Genomic DNA, 19,156 nt, shown 5'->3' with positions numbered 1-19,156 from the left:
CAACGAATGTGGGCCTCTTTTGAATTATCCTTCATTCATTATCGTAAGCAAGACGCGGCACACCTAAAGGGGCAGAGACGTTTCATTCAGTCATACTTTTGTCTACTTTTTTTATTTGGAAAGTAAGATATATTGGTCGGAAGACAGGCCCTCCCGGGGGGGACAATGGTCCTTGATACCTGCTGAAAGACTGGTAGGCAAAAATGGCTCCATCCTTGCATGCAGACGGTCAGAACAGATTAAGATAGCAGTGACATAATATCCTGTGTCTGGAATGTTGAGTGAGCTACCGGCTTTCATAACAGTCGGGTTAATAGATCTGTGTATGTTATTACAAACTACACATATCAGCTGACGGAACTGCGTTTCATTTGATACAAAATCCATGCATGATCACTTTTAAATCTAGATCTTCAGAAAGTATTTCATTACCTGGAAAATAACAATAATAGGAACGATTTCGTCGCTCACATTTACACACCCTGACGGGCCAACGAAACTAAAAATCTACAGGCCTCGAATTTGTCCTTGCTAAATGCACAGGAAACGAACCGGATGCAGTTTACCTGGAAAGCGTCTCCCATGAAACCACACTTCACATAATGGTGAAGAAGCTTTTAGGAGCAATGATCGTAGGCGTTGCCAACGTCATTGGGTCGAAGGTCATATCAGTCCAAAATCATTAAGTTTCGCGTACTATTCCTTCTTACACAAAACAATTCGAAATGTGTAGAAATTGAAATCAATGTATACCGCGTATGACACCACAGATACCTTCTCCTTCTACTGTCTATGATGACACAAACAAAAAATCGCCAACATTGTCGTACAATGATACCGACTGCCTTTTATTGCATTTTGCCTTTGCTTTTAAAGTGTACACATCTCTTTTAGGGTCTATAGTGTACCAAAGTATTACCTGAATTCTAAGTGTCATGTGACATGTATGACATGTACAGAATCGCCGACAATGTCTTCATATTAGGACTGCAAATATCTTTATCACAATTATTGCATAGTGTGGTCAAAAATACAGATATGCAGTACACTTGGAATTGAGAAGTATCGAAAGAGACAACCCACAATACGTACTTGTCGAAAGTCGGCAAAAAAACCCGATGATCCTCATTCACTGATTTCAGTCTTGTTTGTCTCAGACTCTAGGTACATTGTCATGAAGGCTCAGTCGCTTTGACGGTTTGTCAGGCCATAGACAGTACAGAAGTCCACTGTCTATGGTCAGGCATAACATGAAGAGAGAATTGACGTCACTACTGGTAGTTTTCTGCTCACGTATAAAATATGAACGCTGTGATACAAAGTTCAAACGGAAAGAGAGTTTACAATGGTTTGCTGTAGAATGAAAAGTCCCGTTGCAGCTTGGCTCTAATTCTTAAAAAAATAAGAGAAAATGAAAATATGTAAGTGAAGATAAGTTTTTTTTTCTCTGTGTAAAATACCAAAAAGTATTTGATTTTTAATTTAGGTGTATTCACCTCATATTTAAAATCGTTATGCTTGACACACATTCTATTTGTCGCATTCAAAATACAGAGTCTTGAACTGGTGGCTTTTAAAGCCCTTCAAAACGTTTACAAGTTCAGTTAGACCAGAATGTCTTTTATAGCACCAAAGATGAACGGACGAAAGCGCAAACATAATAACAAAGACGTTACGCTTCCCTTCTCACGACAAGTCAGCTTCTATCTTAGGATTGAAGGCCCAGGGCGCTTTGAGAAATTCCTCTTCATCTAAAACGCCGTCCCCTGGAACACACAATCAAAGAGAGAACAATTATAAGATGCACATATGGCTGGCTGGCTGTCTGTATGGACGGATGGATCGGTGCGTGCATCCATGTTCACATATTCATATAGATCTCTAGCCATATATATATATATATATATATATATATATATATATATATATATATATATATATATATATATATATATATATATGTGTGTGTGTGTGTGTGTGTGTGTGTGTGTGTGTGTGTGTGTGTGTGTTTATGATCATCATATATATAGCTAGCCATATGCTCAACACAATCACTCACACGCACACGCGCACACGCACACACACACACGCACACACACACACACACACACACACATACATACATACATACATACATACATACATACATACATACATACATACATACATACATGCATGCATGCATGCATGCATGCATGCATACATACATACATACATACATACATACATACATACATACATACATACATACATACATACATACATACATACATACATACATACATACATACATACATACATACATACATACATACATACATACGTACATATATATATAATGAGCTTGACGACGACGATGATGATGATCTTGATCATCATTATAACTATATTATTATCATCATCTTATTATTTACAAACATCTTCACTGTCACCGCTCATGCCAACAACGTTACTAACAATGAAACATCAATGATTACATTGGTAACGGTGACAGTGCTTACGGAAACTTCCAAGTGATCATTGCTCTGCTTTGGAAAGGAAGATCTCTCAGAGGCTTTTGCCGACGAACACGTGACCATGATGGTAGAGTCTTTTTAACAGCAAAACCGCGGAGACTTCTAAAATGAATCTTAGTAAGGACTCTGTCAAGAAGGATTGGAATGTTGTGTCTTGTACCCTTCTGGCGAAACCAGTCGATGAAATGTCTGCATTTTATAGAAGAAGTTCTGTCATCTCTGGAATTTCAGGCAATGCCACGTTTTGTTTTGTTCTTTTTTTGGTTATGTTTTTGTTTGTTTGTTTGTTTTTAGTGTGGCAGTTTTCACAACGGAACAAACTGTAGAACGGTACATGCAATCCGGTAACGAATCCAACCTGTCTGTAAAAACGAACGTCTTCGGGCTTACTATAGTTCCATTGCAAAAACAAGTTGGGTTCTATAAAATGTCGGAAAGTAAAACAAATTAGAATTTTTACCATTGCTGTCTGCATCGCTGAACGGAAACTTGGCATCGGCTTCCTTCGTCTCGGTGACTTCGGCCAGCTCCGACAGATTCACAAACCCATTCCCGTCAAGATCGTAAGTGGTGAACGCTGTCGGTAACTCGACGGCCTCGAACTCGGACGAGTCTGGGAGGTGGCTTTCTTCGGCGTATGGCAGGCTTCAAATGGTCGGCTTTGTTTTTCTTGTCGACGACATCCTTATGATGGCCTCCGATTCCTTTGCTGTTGCCACGGCAACCGTGATGGCAAGGAGGAAAACAAGGACAACGAGATCCCTCTGTAGTGACATTTTTGATGAGCTCCTGTCAAATAAACAGAACGAGGGAATAAAAAACAACCGCCAGCTGTATATAGAAACATGCGGACAGGAGTAACTAAGTCCAAAAGCCATCCACAATCCTGATGATCAGAGAGACAATTTGATTCCAGGCCGAAAATATTGTGGCGCCGGAAGGATCGAATTCCACAACCCTCCTTAGGAAGTTCCAAAGGAGAAAAGATTAACAAGATGCAGTATGTTATTCTCACCAAATTGAAACGTTGAATAAGGTAGGCATCGAATTGCTGAATAAACGATGAAACTACTAACGCAGCATACACTGCTTCAGATCAGAATGGCGTAAGGGCAAGAGGATTCGTTGCTGTCCCGTACCCGGCCGAGCCGATTGGTTATAGTCCGAATGTGTTCCCGCTCGCGAACAATCGGCCTGGGCTCAGGCTAGACGCACACGGAAAATTAATTTGTCCCGTCTACCTAAGATCTATCACGCTGCAAAACTTTGCAATCCTCAGAGATTTGAAGAATGTCCCTAACAGCCACCCTCGAGCTGTGAGCGCCTAGCCGGGGCATAGTATTGAGCTCGGAAAGATAATTGTAATAATTAGGTTTGGATTAATTATACGGTGCTTTAAGACTCACGAAAGAAACCTGCGGAATTTCGCTTACAAAAGGAGAATTACCCGACAGGGTGATTTGACTTCGGGAGAAGTTCTCAGGAATTCACTGAATGTCATTTATTCAGAACTGAATTGACTTGACTTGCCTTTCTTGAATGGCGTTACTGGAGAAAAAAAGATATTTTTTTTATCAATATATTCCGCGCTCATCAGAGGTAACTTGACTTCCTTTGTGAATAGTGCAGACTGGTTGTGTCTGCTCGACCGCGCTCGCATGGAGACAAGTTGTCATTTACCGACTTCACAAACGACTGAGCACCCTGAAAGAGCAGTGTCCGTCAATTACAGTACCCCCTCCCCGAGTCTCATTTGCGCCGTGAAATAATTACACTCTCACAATAGTGGCAGTTAGTTTTAGAGTCGACGGCAAAGGGAACACCTTCCCATACCTGAGGGGGGAATATCTCTTACTGTTAATGTCATCAGGTCAGTTTTTAAGTTACGAAGTCGATGCACAATTTATCCACGCTGCAAATGGAATACCATGTCCTATCATTTGATACACAGACTTGAGATATTTAGTGGAACTTCGATGGTCAAGATTTTCAGTTAAAATGTTTCACTATTTCATGACTCGTTTTTCGTTTAATTTTTCTGTATTTGTTTGGGTTTTTGTTCATTTTTGTCCAGTTGTCTAGAACATCTCCGCCAGTAGCTTTGCATGATACCCAAACATTTACTTGGCTATCATACCAGAACTACGGAGAGATTCTAGACAAGATTCTAGAAATTTCACTGGCATCATCATCATGAGATGTATTTAGAATTGATTGGCTATGATTTAAGTTGTGGCGATGAAACTGGCCACTTCTACCTTGGCTCACTGTCTAGCCACGGGAGACTCGCTCGATTGGCCTATAACTCTATCCTTCGTTTTTCGCGGAACGCGGAATGTGTAGCTAGGCCCTAGAATTGTATGATTCTATGGTAGCCTGGGGAACTTCAACTTAACAAGTTGTCTTACATCGGCCGTTTCCTTCAAATCCATTGCATCAACGTACTTCTTACAATTCCCATGGATTACTCATCGGAGACGAAAAAGATTCCTTGAGCTTGAAAGACCATTCATGCTGCTGTGGTTTTGATAATTACTAGTAATCACATCGTGCATAGTTGAAGACAATGGCATCATGTAGAAATCCATTAATTACGTCTACTCTCTACGTCTTGTTATTACCATATGACAATAGATCCCTATTTTCAGAAACAAAGAGTGGCGAGACAGACAGAGTCAACGGGCTGTACCTGACCATTATAGATTCAGAGACGATGTGTCCGGCATGGCCACATGCAAGTTGTTTACCTCCTGTTAGATACTTAGATACTTATAGGAGTTGGAAAAGCATGCAAATCTCAGAATTTCTCACTTTCTCAGTAATTTGCATATTTTGCGGTAGCACCTGGGTTAATTAAATAAAAATAAAAATAATTATACCTTTTTAAAGCAGTTTCAGACCGATTTAACATCTTATGTAATATCGGTAGCCGGAAGGGAAAAAAATCTTTACTTTGGTCGTTCTGACGGAAAGCAGTTGTAATAACCCTATTCTGTTAAAGTAATTCAGCGTGACTTGTGTTCTAAAGGGAAATGTTCAACAGGACATGGAGATGATCACTCTGCGACCATGTGTACACTATTGCATAACGCGGTCACGTACTATGTCTGTTCATACAAAAACCGTCTGTCGCGAGGGAAAGAAAAGAACGCTATGGAGGCGTGTGTTGAAAACTACTGGTCATTCCGTTCAACAGTAACCGACAGTACACATCCGTCATCTGTTATTTTCTTCATAAGTCACGTGAACGGGAAATTCACATAATTTCAGTAATTTGTGCTTTGGCTTTATGATTGAGCGGATCAAATCATGCTTACACATGGAACGGCAGTTGCGATCCGGTTACTATTCTGAGTAAGTTTGTTGTAAGTTGATACCCTGAACAGCTTCTGGGGTTTCTAGACTTTCGTACACATCTGTCTGAATTCCTAAGAAGAATAAGGTGTTAGAATGGCAGCCTACGCTGAACTGCAATCGATGATAATGGTGGCGATGGTGACGGTGATGAAGGTGGTAATGCTGCTGCTGCTGCTGCTGCTGATGATGATGATGATGATGATGATGATAATGGGTGTTCTCATGATAGTGATGATGATGACGACGATGACGATGATGATGATGATGATGATGATGATGATGATGATGATGATGATGATCGAAATACATTGACCATATTATTCACTCAAATCAGTCTAATTATTATTATTATTGTCGTTGTTGTTGTTGTTGTTATTAGCAAGTTAGTAAATTATAATCGTCTCCATTGACACAAACACGTCAAAAGCAAAGAAAACGACAGCACAAAATAATCAGATTTACTTTGTTGTTTAGCCTTAAAGTGTCGCTAATCGTTGTCCTAATAGATACTGCGTTACATCCAATGTCGTGTGTCAATTCACTTGACCATCATTCTGTTCTACTTACACAATTTTGCTCAGAGAGAAGCAATTTACTTTGCTCTGCAGTGCAAACGGGCAGATCAACAAATCCAAGGACATCATAAAGACCCATATAGGGAGACAAGTGATAGACAGCCTGACCTACCAGCAGATCGCAGGTCCAAAGGAGCACATAGAAGGGGAAGTGATCGAGGGAAAGTGGATATCGACAGAGATGAGACATGAGCAAGAAGAGAAACCTGGAGACCAGAGAAATGATGCATAAAACAGACAGGCGGCGTGCCTACCAGTAAAAAATTCCATGCTTGCTTTTAAAATTCAATCTTGGTAAATACAGAGCGAACAACTTGAAGGAGCCAGGTAATGTTAACCCCGAGTATTAAAACAGTGACAAAATTCTGTGCGGGGTATCTGTAGGGTCAGTGACATGGCCAAGCTATACACGTGACCAGTTGGATGTTTCCATCAGTGGGGAATCTAGGCATTGAAATGCAACGAAATACTCGAGATGTATGCAATTTCTGTGTGATTAATAGCGCACTGTTTATTCAGTTCATGTGATACGAGTCTATGTAGGAACGTCCGCAGGGAGTTCAGATTGAGTAATGCGTTATTAACACGGTATACAACTGGTCCGCCATGAAATCTATTGCTTGAACGTTGCTTACGGTAAACGTGTAAACTCAACTGCACAGAAGGAAGGACAATGACCTCATATACCAAATACAGTAGGAACAAAATCGAGGAAAACACCATCAAGTAATACGAACAACTTTTTTAACATTCGTGTTTGGTTTCTTATGAATGATAAGTATCGTACACTGGCAGTCCGTTGTCCTTCTTTTTTTCGCCTTCATATAAAACAGTAATTCTTTCATCACGTTGAAATTTTGAATCGTCAAAAAATTAATACCTGCATTTCGCCCAAGTCATCAGCCAGACTCGCTGTGTGTTGGCGTCTCGTGACTTGACTTGGTCTCGGGTCACGGAAGGAGGCGAAGGGTTAAACGCAGCTTTATCATACCTGAACAATTCGTTCTTTCTGTTCACAAATACGGCTATTACCTTTTCAGTCAGAAATGTTTTCACCGGCCACTCCCAGACCAGACCAGACCAGACCAGACCGCTTAGCCTGTCGCCGCGATCGACGAAGCAAAAGATGCAGGAGAACACTTCGAATTCCAACTGTGGAGGGGCCGTGGGACAGACGAAAGTTTGTTTGGTCACTTACTTTTCAGATTGGTGAGATACAAGCTAATCACGTGTATCGGCTGCTCAGACGACAAGCATGGAGAGAAACCCGGGCCGCGGCGCGGGCAAACCGTTCGACCTGAAAACGCTTCGTCCACAGTTTGAGTAATCAGTTCTCGCGCATAGATAAATGGTCCGTTCGGAGTGGCAGTTGCCACGCCCATCATTATCTGTGTGTAGCGTACCTTTCAAGACATTGCTATTCCACATTGACATGACATTTCAAAGGTTTTCAAAACATGGAGCAAATCAACACTGTCGAGTGCACTAGCGTGTCATTGCTAAGAGAGGGCGGGACGCTCTACCGGTAACGTCCGAAAAAAGTACTTGTATAAGATTAGTTATTCTAAAACTCTACTACCGTCATCGAAATATACGTTGACTGATCGACCAGTAAACAAACAAAGATCTTCCACGTTAAATAGATGGATATGCTATTTTGCATGACTTGATTTATTTTCCGGAGAAGCATATTTTCTTTGTACTTTATATCATCAGATATAATTATTCTTTGGGTTATAAATGAGAAGGGAGGCAACGGTGTGTGTTTGATAGCTACCCATCTTTGGAGTCCCTCATCGGTCAAAGGTCGCCGTTTTCCTCTCTGATAAAATGAAGATACTGTGAATGTGAGGATCGAGAGAATTTCACCAAATGACGTGAGCTGTTTCTGTCCTTTCAATCCTTTATTAACTGACATTGTTTTAGAATCTGAGAAGGGACTCTTGTGCAACGAAGGTAGAAATATTTTCCAAGTCATCTTATTTCATAGTTACATTCACAAACCAGTACTGGCATTTTGATCACAACATCTGCAGGCGGCACCAGCCAAATATCATCGGTGGTTTCAACAAGTTATTTTGCACTGCAGCTCCAAGAATGCTGTGTGCGGTACTACAGATAAGTTAGTTAAATCTATAAAATAAATGATGATGGGATATGTGCCACGTCCCTCGCAACATGCCGAGAAAACAAACCCGAAAAAATTAAACCAATCCGATTGTGATGAGCTTCACTGACTGTATGGTTATCTATGGTCCCTAACGAGTCTGACGTTTAAACAAAAATCGCCGTCATAACAAGTGGTAATCGTCTTTTCACGACCCTACACACGAGATGACAGTCTGGAACCTAGCGGCGAGTTTCCTGCCCACGAACTCGAAACTGCAGGTTCGCAGAACTCTAAAGGCGCCGCCAGGTCCTAGACCGAAGACATTGGGAGACAGCGAAATCGTCAAAACATCCCCATTTCAGACACTACACCTATTATTATACAAACCGTAAACACTTAAACCCTACAGGTATGGTTTTGAGGCTTGTAAAGACACACGCCGTGCGGGTCATCGACCTCACCGGTACCAAGCTGCGAAAATGTATCGGCATCTTTTTCAGGGTTAAAGTAGAAGAGGGGAAGGGTGCTATCGGAGGCAGACGGTCATAAACCAGTCAACACGGTGCACGGAGTGATTGAGTGGTCGTCAGTGTCGCGCTGTCGTCGTTATAGTTAAGAACGGGTAACGTCCGTACCGACAGTTTGCCTCAAGTCACGGAGGCTTTATGACCCATATTCACAAGTAAATTCTTTAGCAACTGTGCGATTGGACTTGGCAGTTGGATTTTGTTTTGCTTTGCAATTAATTTTTTCTCCTTCTAACATGTAATTTTACAGTCAGAGCCATGTCATTGCGTCTACAAATACAGCATCTGCAAACCTTTCGTTAACACACCTGTCCCGGATCAATCTAACGATGGTAACGTCATCATAATTTGACGGGAAGTGAGAAAATAATTGACCGGTCCAATCGAAATCAAAAACAAGTCGCCTTAAGACGAGTTATTAAGTTGCACGTCTGTCTGCCGAGCGTCGCTCTTGGCTTGTCCGAATGTCGGTCGTAAAAACGGAGAACTGTGTAACGCCTAACCCAGCAGTTTCCAAATTTGACCCAGAGTTAAATAGTTTATCGGCTGTATAATCACAAATCTGTGTAATAGACACTTCATAAACTTTATACAGCATAACAGTGTTGAGTGAGACGTGCTTAGCAGCCAAGTGATGCTGCCCATACTGTACGCATGCGGAGCTACCTGAGACTGGCTTAAAGTTTAAACTGTGCTCCCTTAGCTACAACAATCTGAGCAAAACATTCTTCCAGTTTAACTCAGTCTTTGAAGGAAACACTTTTTTTCCAAAACCATAACTAGATTTTGAGTTGTGTTTACCATTCTCACATCTTGCAAACTGTCTGAATCCGTCGGAATGGCAACATATTACTCTAGATTCTAGTATGTGACTTTTTTCGGCGTGACATGATCTCCTGGGACATCAGAGCAAAAAACAACCAAAACAAGCCAACAAACAAAGCCATCCTATTGTGCCCGTGTTCGCAGAGCTGTCGGCAATAGGCAATATATCGGTAAAAAGAGGGTATCAAAAGGTCAAAAAAGCACCCTCGACTTGGTGAACGTACACACATCTGACACATAGAGAGCAGAAAGCTCACCCTACACTCCACCAGCGCCGTCTGACAAACCATGGTTTTCACAAAGTGGCTGAAACTGAGCGATGCCGGGCAGTCTATACTGGAAGGCGGTCGAAAGCAATTGAGTTGAAGGACACGAGATTATTGTAAACAAGGCCGGTAAATGAGCAACTTAATCGTCAATATCTGTGTAAAGTATGAGACATCATTGGAAACATAGTGAAGTCGATGTTTAATAATCTCCGAACCGGTGCCTAGTGACGAGCTAAGAATATTTTTGTCGGCCGCAGTTAAGTGTTCCACTCAATAGATAAATAAAATGTACCAAGAATATTAAAGATAGACTTTAAAAAGGTCGCAGTAGCAAAGCCGAACGGACCATTACTCGAGGGTGTGTTTGCACAACGTTCCCTGAGTGAAGTCTGCAGTCACATTTCCTCTTCAGATGAAGTTCCTCAGATCGAAATTTTATAGACACCGAAAAAAGAGAATTGGAATGTTAACCTCTGCTGTAAGGACTGTAACCTCCACAAATGTAATAATCTCCACAAATGTAATATCAACCACAATTGTAATAAAATCAACCACAAATGTAATAAAATAGTCAACCATTAATGTAACAACCCGCAACCACAAATGTAATAAACAAATTAACCATAAATGTAATAAAACTCAACCATAAATGTAATAAACTTGAACTTGCATATGTGATCATTTGTTTATCAATGCCCTGAGTAAATAATAACTTTAATAAGACTAGTGTAATGTTATTGCATACTTTCCTGAAACTAGGTTTCCTTTTCGAAACACAGAATAGAAAACGGCGAGGTACTGATCAAACCGTTAGATAATGGAAGTGGAAAAGCAGCTCTAGATACTGACAATTACATAAAAAGGAGCGTCAAAATAACTCATCAACCAGTGATACCACACAAAGTTTATGACAGATGACTCAGAACAAATAACAGAGAAATATAAAACCTTATAACAGAAACTTACGACACAAAACATGTTGACGAGAACATATATTTCAATCTAGTAAAAAACAATACGAACACTACCTTGAACACAGTAGAACAAAATTAGACATCCTGGCATCCCTAGTGAAGGAACAAACTTCAAGTGGGACAACATAGGAATACAGACAATCTATCGATTATTCCACACAATTTATCCACTGAAGATGAATTTGAGGCGATTGATTAAGAAAGTATGGCAATTTTCGAAAAAAACGGCGTTAAAGGATCGTAGTGTTATACAGTCTTCCCCACTCTGGAGTAGAGACTGCACTGACGTTCAGATTACAGCTGTGTCTAGCCATGGCCAATCAGTTCTGAACACAAAACAGGGAAACGTAAAACACACTTTCAAATATGCAAAACACACTAAACGCAAACAATTAAGAAATGAATAATGTGTGGAGTTGCTTTCCTTATTACATAGATCAATATTTAAGGGCTAATTCCTCAATTGCGACGACAAAATAGATTTATTACATTTATGGTTGACAAGTATTACATTTATGGGTGATTTGGTTATTACATTTATGGTTACCATTTATTACATTGTGGTTGGTGGTTTTATTACATTTATGGTTGATTTTTGTTACATTTATGGGCGATATTACATTTATGGGTGCATTTTATTACAATTGTGGTTGATATTACATTTGTGGAGATTATTACATTTGTGGAGGTTACAAGGACTACGTTCGGGTTTACGACGTGATATGTTTTGCGTGGCGTAGACTGTATTAGCAAAGATCATGATAAACAAAACTATAGAGAGGACATTGCTCTGAGTGTTTTAGAGTGTCTGAAGTAACATTGTGCAGAACTGTTTTTTCTCACCCGAGTTTGCGGTAATGCCAAAGTCCTCTCACAAAACCAATTTCTTTCGCTTTGCCAGACTATAATGGAATCTGGCAAGATGCTCGTCATTCCGACAACTACCAGCTGCCGTTTAGCTTGTTGTAAATATTCACAACCAAAATCATGGGACCCGTGATGCCATGGTAACGACCCTATAGTATTGAACACACTCAGTAGAACAGGTTAGCTCTCAGATTTACGCCTGTTTAGAAGACGAATTTATAGTCGACGGGGTTTATACCCTGACCTCCTTGATTTCGCATCTACAAAGTTCCTTCCTACATGCGACGTTTTCGCGCCATCGCTGTATTTCCACGCCAACATGATACTGTGCTAAACAATCAAGCAAAGTCATATTTCAGCTACAATTTAAAACTCGCTTGGCTTAGCCTGTTACATGTTAAGTGGAGACACCTGTGGTTCACGACGGGAACTTTTAATTTTAGTTTGGTATTTACCATCTTGATAGATAAAATGATGTAGAAATAAAAACATTCATTGATTCGTTTCGATAGCTTAAATTGAAGAAAATTGGTCAAAAGTGGTTTTTGGTGTTAATTTGATATACTCTAATGGGCCAGTAAAATGTCCGTGAACGCAAACGCAAACGTTAGGATCGCGACGCGGGATGTTCATTTCAACGATCACTTGTTGCATTCGTTCGAGAGATAATTGATGGTTCAAAATACACAATAGACATTTCTTCAAAGTGTGCTGAGTCGACTTCAATGACGGGCAAAAAGAGGGCTTCACGGGATCTACCCTCCGTTCCCGATCCCTGGTACTCGTATTGGAGTTATTACATAGTGCCAGTCTTGTGATCCCATCGACAGTTTTATCATATTAATCGATTCGTTTTCTGTCAAGGAAGTGTGGATGTAATAATGAATACATTTAGCAAAAGTTGCAGTCATTGTCAATTTCATCATTATAGTTATTGGTACTTAATTTTTAGACAAGGTTAACTTATGGTCAAACAAAAATAATTTCACAATCGATAATCGGGAATCAGCCATAAAAGTGATTTGAACACTCAAGGGCCACTCGGTTAGATTACGTAGGACGTCCTCCGTCAACACAGCCTGTAAATTTATTTGATAAATGCCCAGTTCACCTGCACTGCATAAATAATACACAGTGAACTTTGACCCATGGTTGACAACAAAGTGTGAAAACCCAATCATCGGAGAATTTCCACAATATCTGCGAAGAATACAGGATCAAGGAAAGAATGTTTCTTTTCCACTACCCCACGACCTATTTTGGTAGTATCGCACCTGGAAAAAGTGCTACCTTCTGGTCGTAATTTGGTGGTTTTTCTGGCGTTCCTGAAATCGGTTGGTGAAGTTTCCAGGGTTTAACTATGAGTCTTTCAAACATAAATCGGCCCCAGAGAGGTCGACCGAGTGCACAGCTTGTGTTCCCATTGGAATGCGAAGTCACAAAGTGAGGTTAGTTTGTTTTGAATTCTACCTTACCACCTGGGGCAAGGCGGGGCGTAGTTTTTATTTCCTTTCAAGGCCGTCAAGGAACAAAATCGAGATGTGAATACATGCATTAGCGGGTAATGCATCGAATTCGCAGAATACATCCTGCTAAAGAGAGACTTCGGATAGGATCAAAGTATTAAATAGTCCGGGGAAGTGTCAGTCGAGTCGTAGATAGATGCAAAATATCGTCATCCTTACTGCATTATGTTGATATTTCCGGCCAACAATAACTCCCATTATAAATACCTGTCTAGAAATGAAGGCAGACCAGTATCAGTGAAGCTGAGCCGCCACAGGTGCGCCCTGTTTTTCTCGACGTCACCAGCGAGTTCGGATAAGTGGCCTATTGTGGATTTCGAAATAATTTGTCCGGTTTTACTATTAATGTATCCATTATTATTGAGACAGGATACGGACACAGCCACAGTTCAGTTTCGATTTTTCAATCAGATATACAGTGGATACGATTAGAAACTGGCTTCTTAGCATTTTACAATATATTGTTGAAGATTGGAATTTAGGGTGGTCAAATAGTCATAAATAAAGTGAGTTCAAACGATGAGAGTTGATGCGATGTGACTTTTCTGACGACGGCAGAGTAACAGCTTCCAGCGACATATCCTGTAGTGTCAACTTGAAAGTAAGTTACATTCCTTGTGTTCACTTTTGTCAAACAGACTAACCCGCCTAGACGTGTCTTTTTCACGTCTCATATGTTACACTGTTTTCATCAAAATTTCGAGGACAGTTGCTTAAGTCGTATAATAATTCAAATTAACCAATAGATAAATAGAAATAACTACGCAATATATACATATACACATATATAGATAGATAGATGAATGGATAGAATAATACCTAGATCGATAGAATAGATAGATAAATAGACAGATGGACAGGTGCATAGATAAATACATACATGCATACACGTATGCACGCACGCGCGCGCGCACACAACACACACACACATACATACATGCATGCAGCATGCATGCAGCATGCATACATACATACATACTACATACATACATACATACATACATACATACATACATACATACATACATACATACATACATACATACATACATACATACATACATACATACATACATACATACTGAGATAGACAGGTCGAATGATGAATAGACAGGCAGTCAGATTTATAGATTGATATCACATATTTGATTGATAAATAAATAGAGATGGTATGGTTATATGTAATAAGAATTACGGAAAGTGTATTGGATGCATCAATATCGGGAAGAAGAAAAACTTCAAATGGGGACGGGCAGGGGATAGTGCGTTGTTGCATTGCCTTGTCTTCGGTACCATACAGCATTTCCTCTGAATTTGTCACGTATCAGACGTACGAAACTCAGTTTACGAGCAAGCCCACACTAGACGATGGCAAGATCTGATTTATAGTCTGTGGTAGAAACTGTTTGAAGACCGACTTTTTTTGTGCAAACCATTTCATCGATGAAATGCCTTGTGCATGCGCTTCTTTTTGATTTAAAATCTCTACGCCCTTATTGGTGATCTGATAACTATCATACTCGAATCTTAGAGAGATAGATTGCGATCAGTGTCAGATTTGTGTAAGCAACACTGTCTACTACTCCTTGTGCCTCACTTCTTCCTTAAACATGACGAGAGTCATACGAGCTAAATAGTGCATCCAACAGACTCTGGGTATTTCTCTTTCATCGTGGTTGCAAGCAAGTGTGCAGTCTAGAATACATCTACCTGCATATTTGTTATGTATAAGATTTTTACGCGATGTGTATTATCTTTCACCAGAAATCTTTCACACCTGTCGAACAAGTCTTATAAACGTTGATGGCTGTAACAAGCATAGTAAAGGATGGTGTAGTTAATATATTTGCTTCTCCTCATTTCATTGAAACGATTGTAAATAAATAAACACGTACAGATAATCTGCACAATATGGAAGTGTTTACAAGACTCAAAGTGTCTACGCCACTCACAAACGTTCTCTCTCTCTCTCTCTCTCTCTCTCTCTCTCTCTCTCTCTCTCTCTCTCTCTCTCTCCTCTCTCTCTCTCTCTCTCTCTGTAAAGATTCAACCGATGTATATGATTGCTGTACGGTTGAAATAACATTTTTGCCGTAAAAGTTCAGTTAGTAGATAGTGACTCCACTAGCAAGTAAACAAAACTTAGTTTTGATGATAAATCGTTTGTAAGGTTTACACTGTGGCAATATGATAGCGATAAAACTCGTCAACGATTCTGTGTCAAAGTTCGATCATACGAATGGTTTACCTTTATATCTAAGTCTCAATCTTGCCATCTAACTGGGGCACTGCGCGCGATCGAACGTACTTTTGGGTTTGCAGGACCCTTGAATTAACCTTCCAAATTTAGGACAGCTCGGTTTTTTCGGGGGCGATCAAACGCCAAAGCGCTCCCCATTGCTGAAATACAGCCAAGGACGAATCTACTCGATGCAATACAGGTGCCGCCAACTGGTAAATTTCATGAATTTCGCAAAATCATCACAAAACATGTTTTGAAGACTGATATACCGATTTTTCTTATTTTTGACCTTGACCTAAAATTTGGAGGGGAAAGTAGAGCTGTTCGTAACTGCCCTCCCACTGGCATACACGGAAAATATGCCCTCCCGCTGAATTTTGATGCCCACTGCCCTCCAGTATCTATGGTCTGCCCGCTCCCCACTCCCCACAACAATTCAAGCTCCCCGCTGCCCTCTCCCCACTACTATAATTCCCCATTGCCAACTAGATGCCCACTAGGCAACCCAGATCAACACAAAACCATGCCAGTAGTTAGCAGTATACTTGGAACATTGCTCCCCTCTAAGTTAGGCGCTTAATTTCTCCTCAAGTTCTATCAACCACGCCGCTTTCCCCTCCCTCTACGTATTTTCCGGTGCCCACTGTCAAAAATTTTCTCCCCGCCCGCTGAAAGTAATGAAATTTCTCCCCCGCCCACAGTAAATATCGATATTTTCTCCCCGCCCGCTGATTAGTTTTGAAATTTGCCCGCCCGCTGAAGAACTTCGCACGAACACCTTTTTGCACGAACAGCTTAGTTGGCGGCACCTGGCAATATTAGAACAACTCAAATCAATATCGCCATCGCTGTTCGAAAATTCCTTGTTTACAGACGGGGCGGTCTATTACGTTGCATAGATATGGTCTGGGTGATGTGTATGCCCAATCAATTTAAATGTAGATTATGCTCACGTTCGCTTGAAAACTATTAAAGGTAGAAAGAATGAACCTCGGAATTATATATTTTCTGTCTCTCAATTTTCTCCACATACTTTTCTGATCTACCACTCGTGGAGGCTCATTTTAACACTGTTAGACAGAAAAAGTTTCACCACCGTAGTCTTTTGAAAATCGAGAATTTTATTTTTCCCTTTGGAGTTAATACAAGGATGGCGGCCATTTTGAATTTTAAATACCGTAAATGTTAGGTAATTTGTTTCTCTGACTCTGAACTTGCACGATGACTCCTGATTTTTATTCTTGCTTCGGTAAGGGCATGGTTGAAAGTTTCATTGAGGAGAGTTTGAGCGAAAGTTCAAGTCCTTCACTTTCGAGTCGCATACTACCTTAACGAAATGACAGCGTGCAAAGGCCGGCAGAAAATGTTAGCATCAGTCGGATCACATGTAAACATCGTACAATTCTGAGCAGTGCAGCAGCTATCGTTTCGATCTTGCTTCTTGTCAGAATTACTGCTGCATATTAAAACTGCTTTTAAACTTTTTGTGTCAGTATCTTGATCTTCTATACGGAAAAGACAAAAACGAAAACGAAGTAAAAACCGCGTCGTCGCATCATTTTTTGTAAGAGGCTCAAGATGACGAACAAACCTATCAGTTTTGTTTATGCCTGATGTTTTAATACTCGACTATTGACAGCGACCTCTGAAATAGAACGGATGTCATTTATCACTTAAAGGAGACGAACTTATACATGCATGACGCGATACGGTGAGCATCCAAATGTCACTTAATCCTGTAGTTAATCCATATATCTATTTTTCACCGAGATAATCTTCCGTTGTGTCCGATAGCGATACCTTGAACGACCCATTGTAAACTGGAAGGGGATTAAATAATGTGCAAAAGTTTTATAAATCAGCGTGGCCTATGACCCACGGAGGGCTGATCTGAGTGACATTTTGAACTCCTGGTGTTTGGCATCCGCGTCTCAGACGGCCCAGGTGGAAGGCCGGACGCGTTAATTGCTCGGCCCAGCATGCGTGTCTGGGCGCACGGCTGGCAGAGTATTTCAGCGTACCCGTCCAGTCGTTGTGTGTGGTGCCGTGCACTTCAACGAAAACCGCTTTGACTTGCTCTCTTTGATTCGCAAGTTTTCGGTAACACAAGAAAAATGGACGAATTTTCCCAGCTGGTGTATCTTCGCTGGTGGATTCAGTCATGTACGCAGTGAAACGTAGATTATAATGCCGCATCCATATCCCAACAAAACGTGGTAAGGAACTTTGATGCACTTTCTGTTGGTCAATAGGGTAGAGCAATTCAAGTCCCCTGCCCAGTTCCCATTCACTACATATCTTATTGAATATAATTGCACGTTTGCTCGAACTGAACGATGAACAAACCTATCTATTATATGACGGGGGTTTTCGCTTCAATGTGGAGGCTATAATAATCAAGGACCAGGCCTTGGTGCTTTGTTGTGAATCAGCCACCTAATGCTTCAGGGCCTTTCGCTGAAGCAAGAAAGAAAATGTTTAAAGTATAGTCTTCATCACTTGTGGCCATTAGCAAGTGTTTAAACTCTACGAGTGCAACATACCTTCCTCCGTGAATCTCTCTGAAGCGCAGTTCTGATGTTGTTGTTGTTGTTTTTTCTGCGGCCAGCAGGTGAACGGCCGACTTCCCGATAGCTGCTGTAACGATACCAAAGGTAAATCACCAACTTCGCAGCTGGTTCCGACGGAAATGCAGGGTCGCTGTCGATACAGTGGATACTACGATCTCCGAAAATGAGCAAACGCAAACACCGCGCGTATTACCGACTACCCAGCGCCAATGAGGAGGTTAATTGTAAACGGACATGAGCAAGGCTATCTATCTTGTGTGTGATCGAAATACCAACTGATTCGTCGTGACAGAAGTACTTTGGTGTACACACAAGTATGATTGGCCAGTTTAGTTGCTGTTACAGTTACTTCTATTCACCCCTCCCCCTCATTTTCGAATCTCGTCAAACTAAGACATTACGTTTCATATACGAAGAAGTGGCCAACCGTGACTTTTTTCAGATGCCACAAAATCTGCGAATCACACTAGTTTTTTCTGGACAGCTTAAATGACAACTGTCATTGAAGAGATCAGGCATGTTGAGAATCGAAGTTTATATCGAAGTTTCATTTTCCAATAATGTCGAGAAAGTACACCGATAACCACACGAACATGTGTTATATATAAATAAATCAATATATGTATATATATATATATATATATATATATATATATATATATATATATATATATATATATACCTGTGTGCATATAGATAGATAGATGGATAGATAGACAGACAGACAGACAGACAGCCAGATAGATACCTTAGACCTGTGCACAGATAATGACACAGACAGAAGTGGACACTTTATAT

At 40.6% G+C, this 19,156-nt stretch overlaps 1 long non-coding RNA gene across 1 annotated transcript; it reads right to left on the bottom strand.

The window, feature by feature from the left end:
• Positions 1-827: 827 nt before the first annotated feature.
• LOC139135126 (uncharacterized) lies at positions 828-18,664 on the bottom strand. Its single transcript, XR_011552934.1, has 3 exons — positions 18,332-18,664; positions 2,977-3,305; positions 828-1,766 (listed from the first exon to the last, which is right to left on the bottom strand). It is a non-coding gene; the product is annotated as an uncharacterized lncRNA (long non-coding RNA).
• Between the last annotated feature and the right edge of the window lie 492 nt (positions 18,665-19,156).

This window comes from Ptychodera flava, chromosome 6 (genome assembly GCF_041260155.1).
Source record: "Ptychodera flava strain L36383 chromosome 6, AS_Pfla_20210202, whole genome shotgun sequence".
NCBI lineage: Eukaryota > Metazoa > Hemichordata > Enteropneusta > Ptychoderidae > Ptychodera > Ptychodera flava.
The sequence above is the reverse complement of the archived record's forward strand: the minus strand, read 5'-3'. Positions and strand labels throughout refer to the sequence as shown.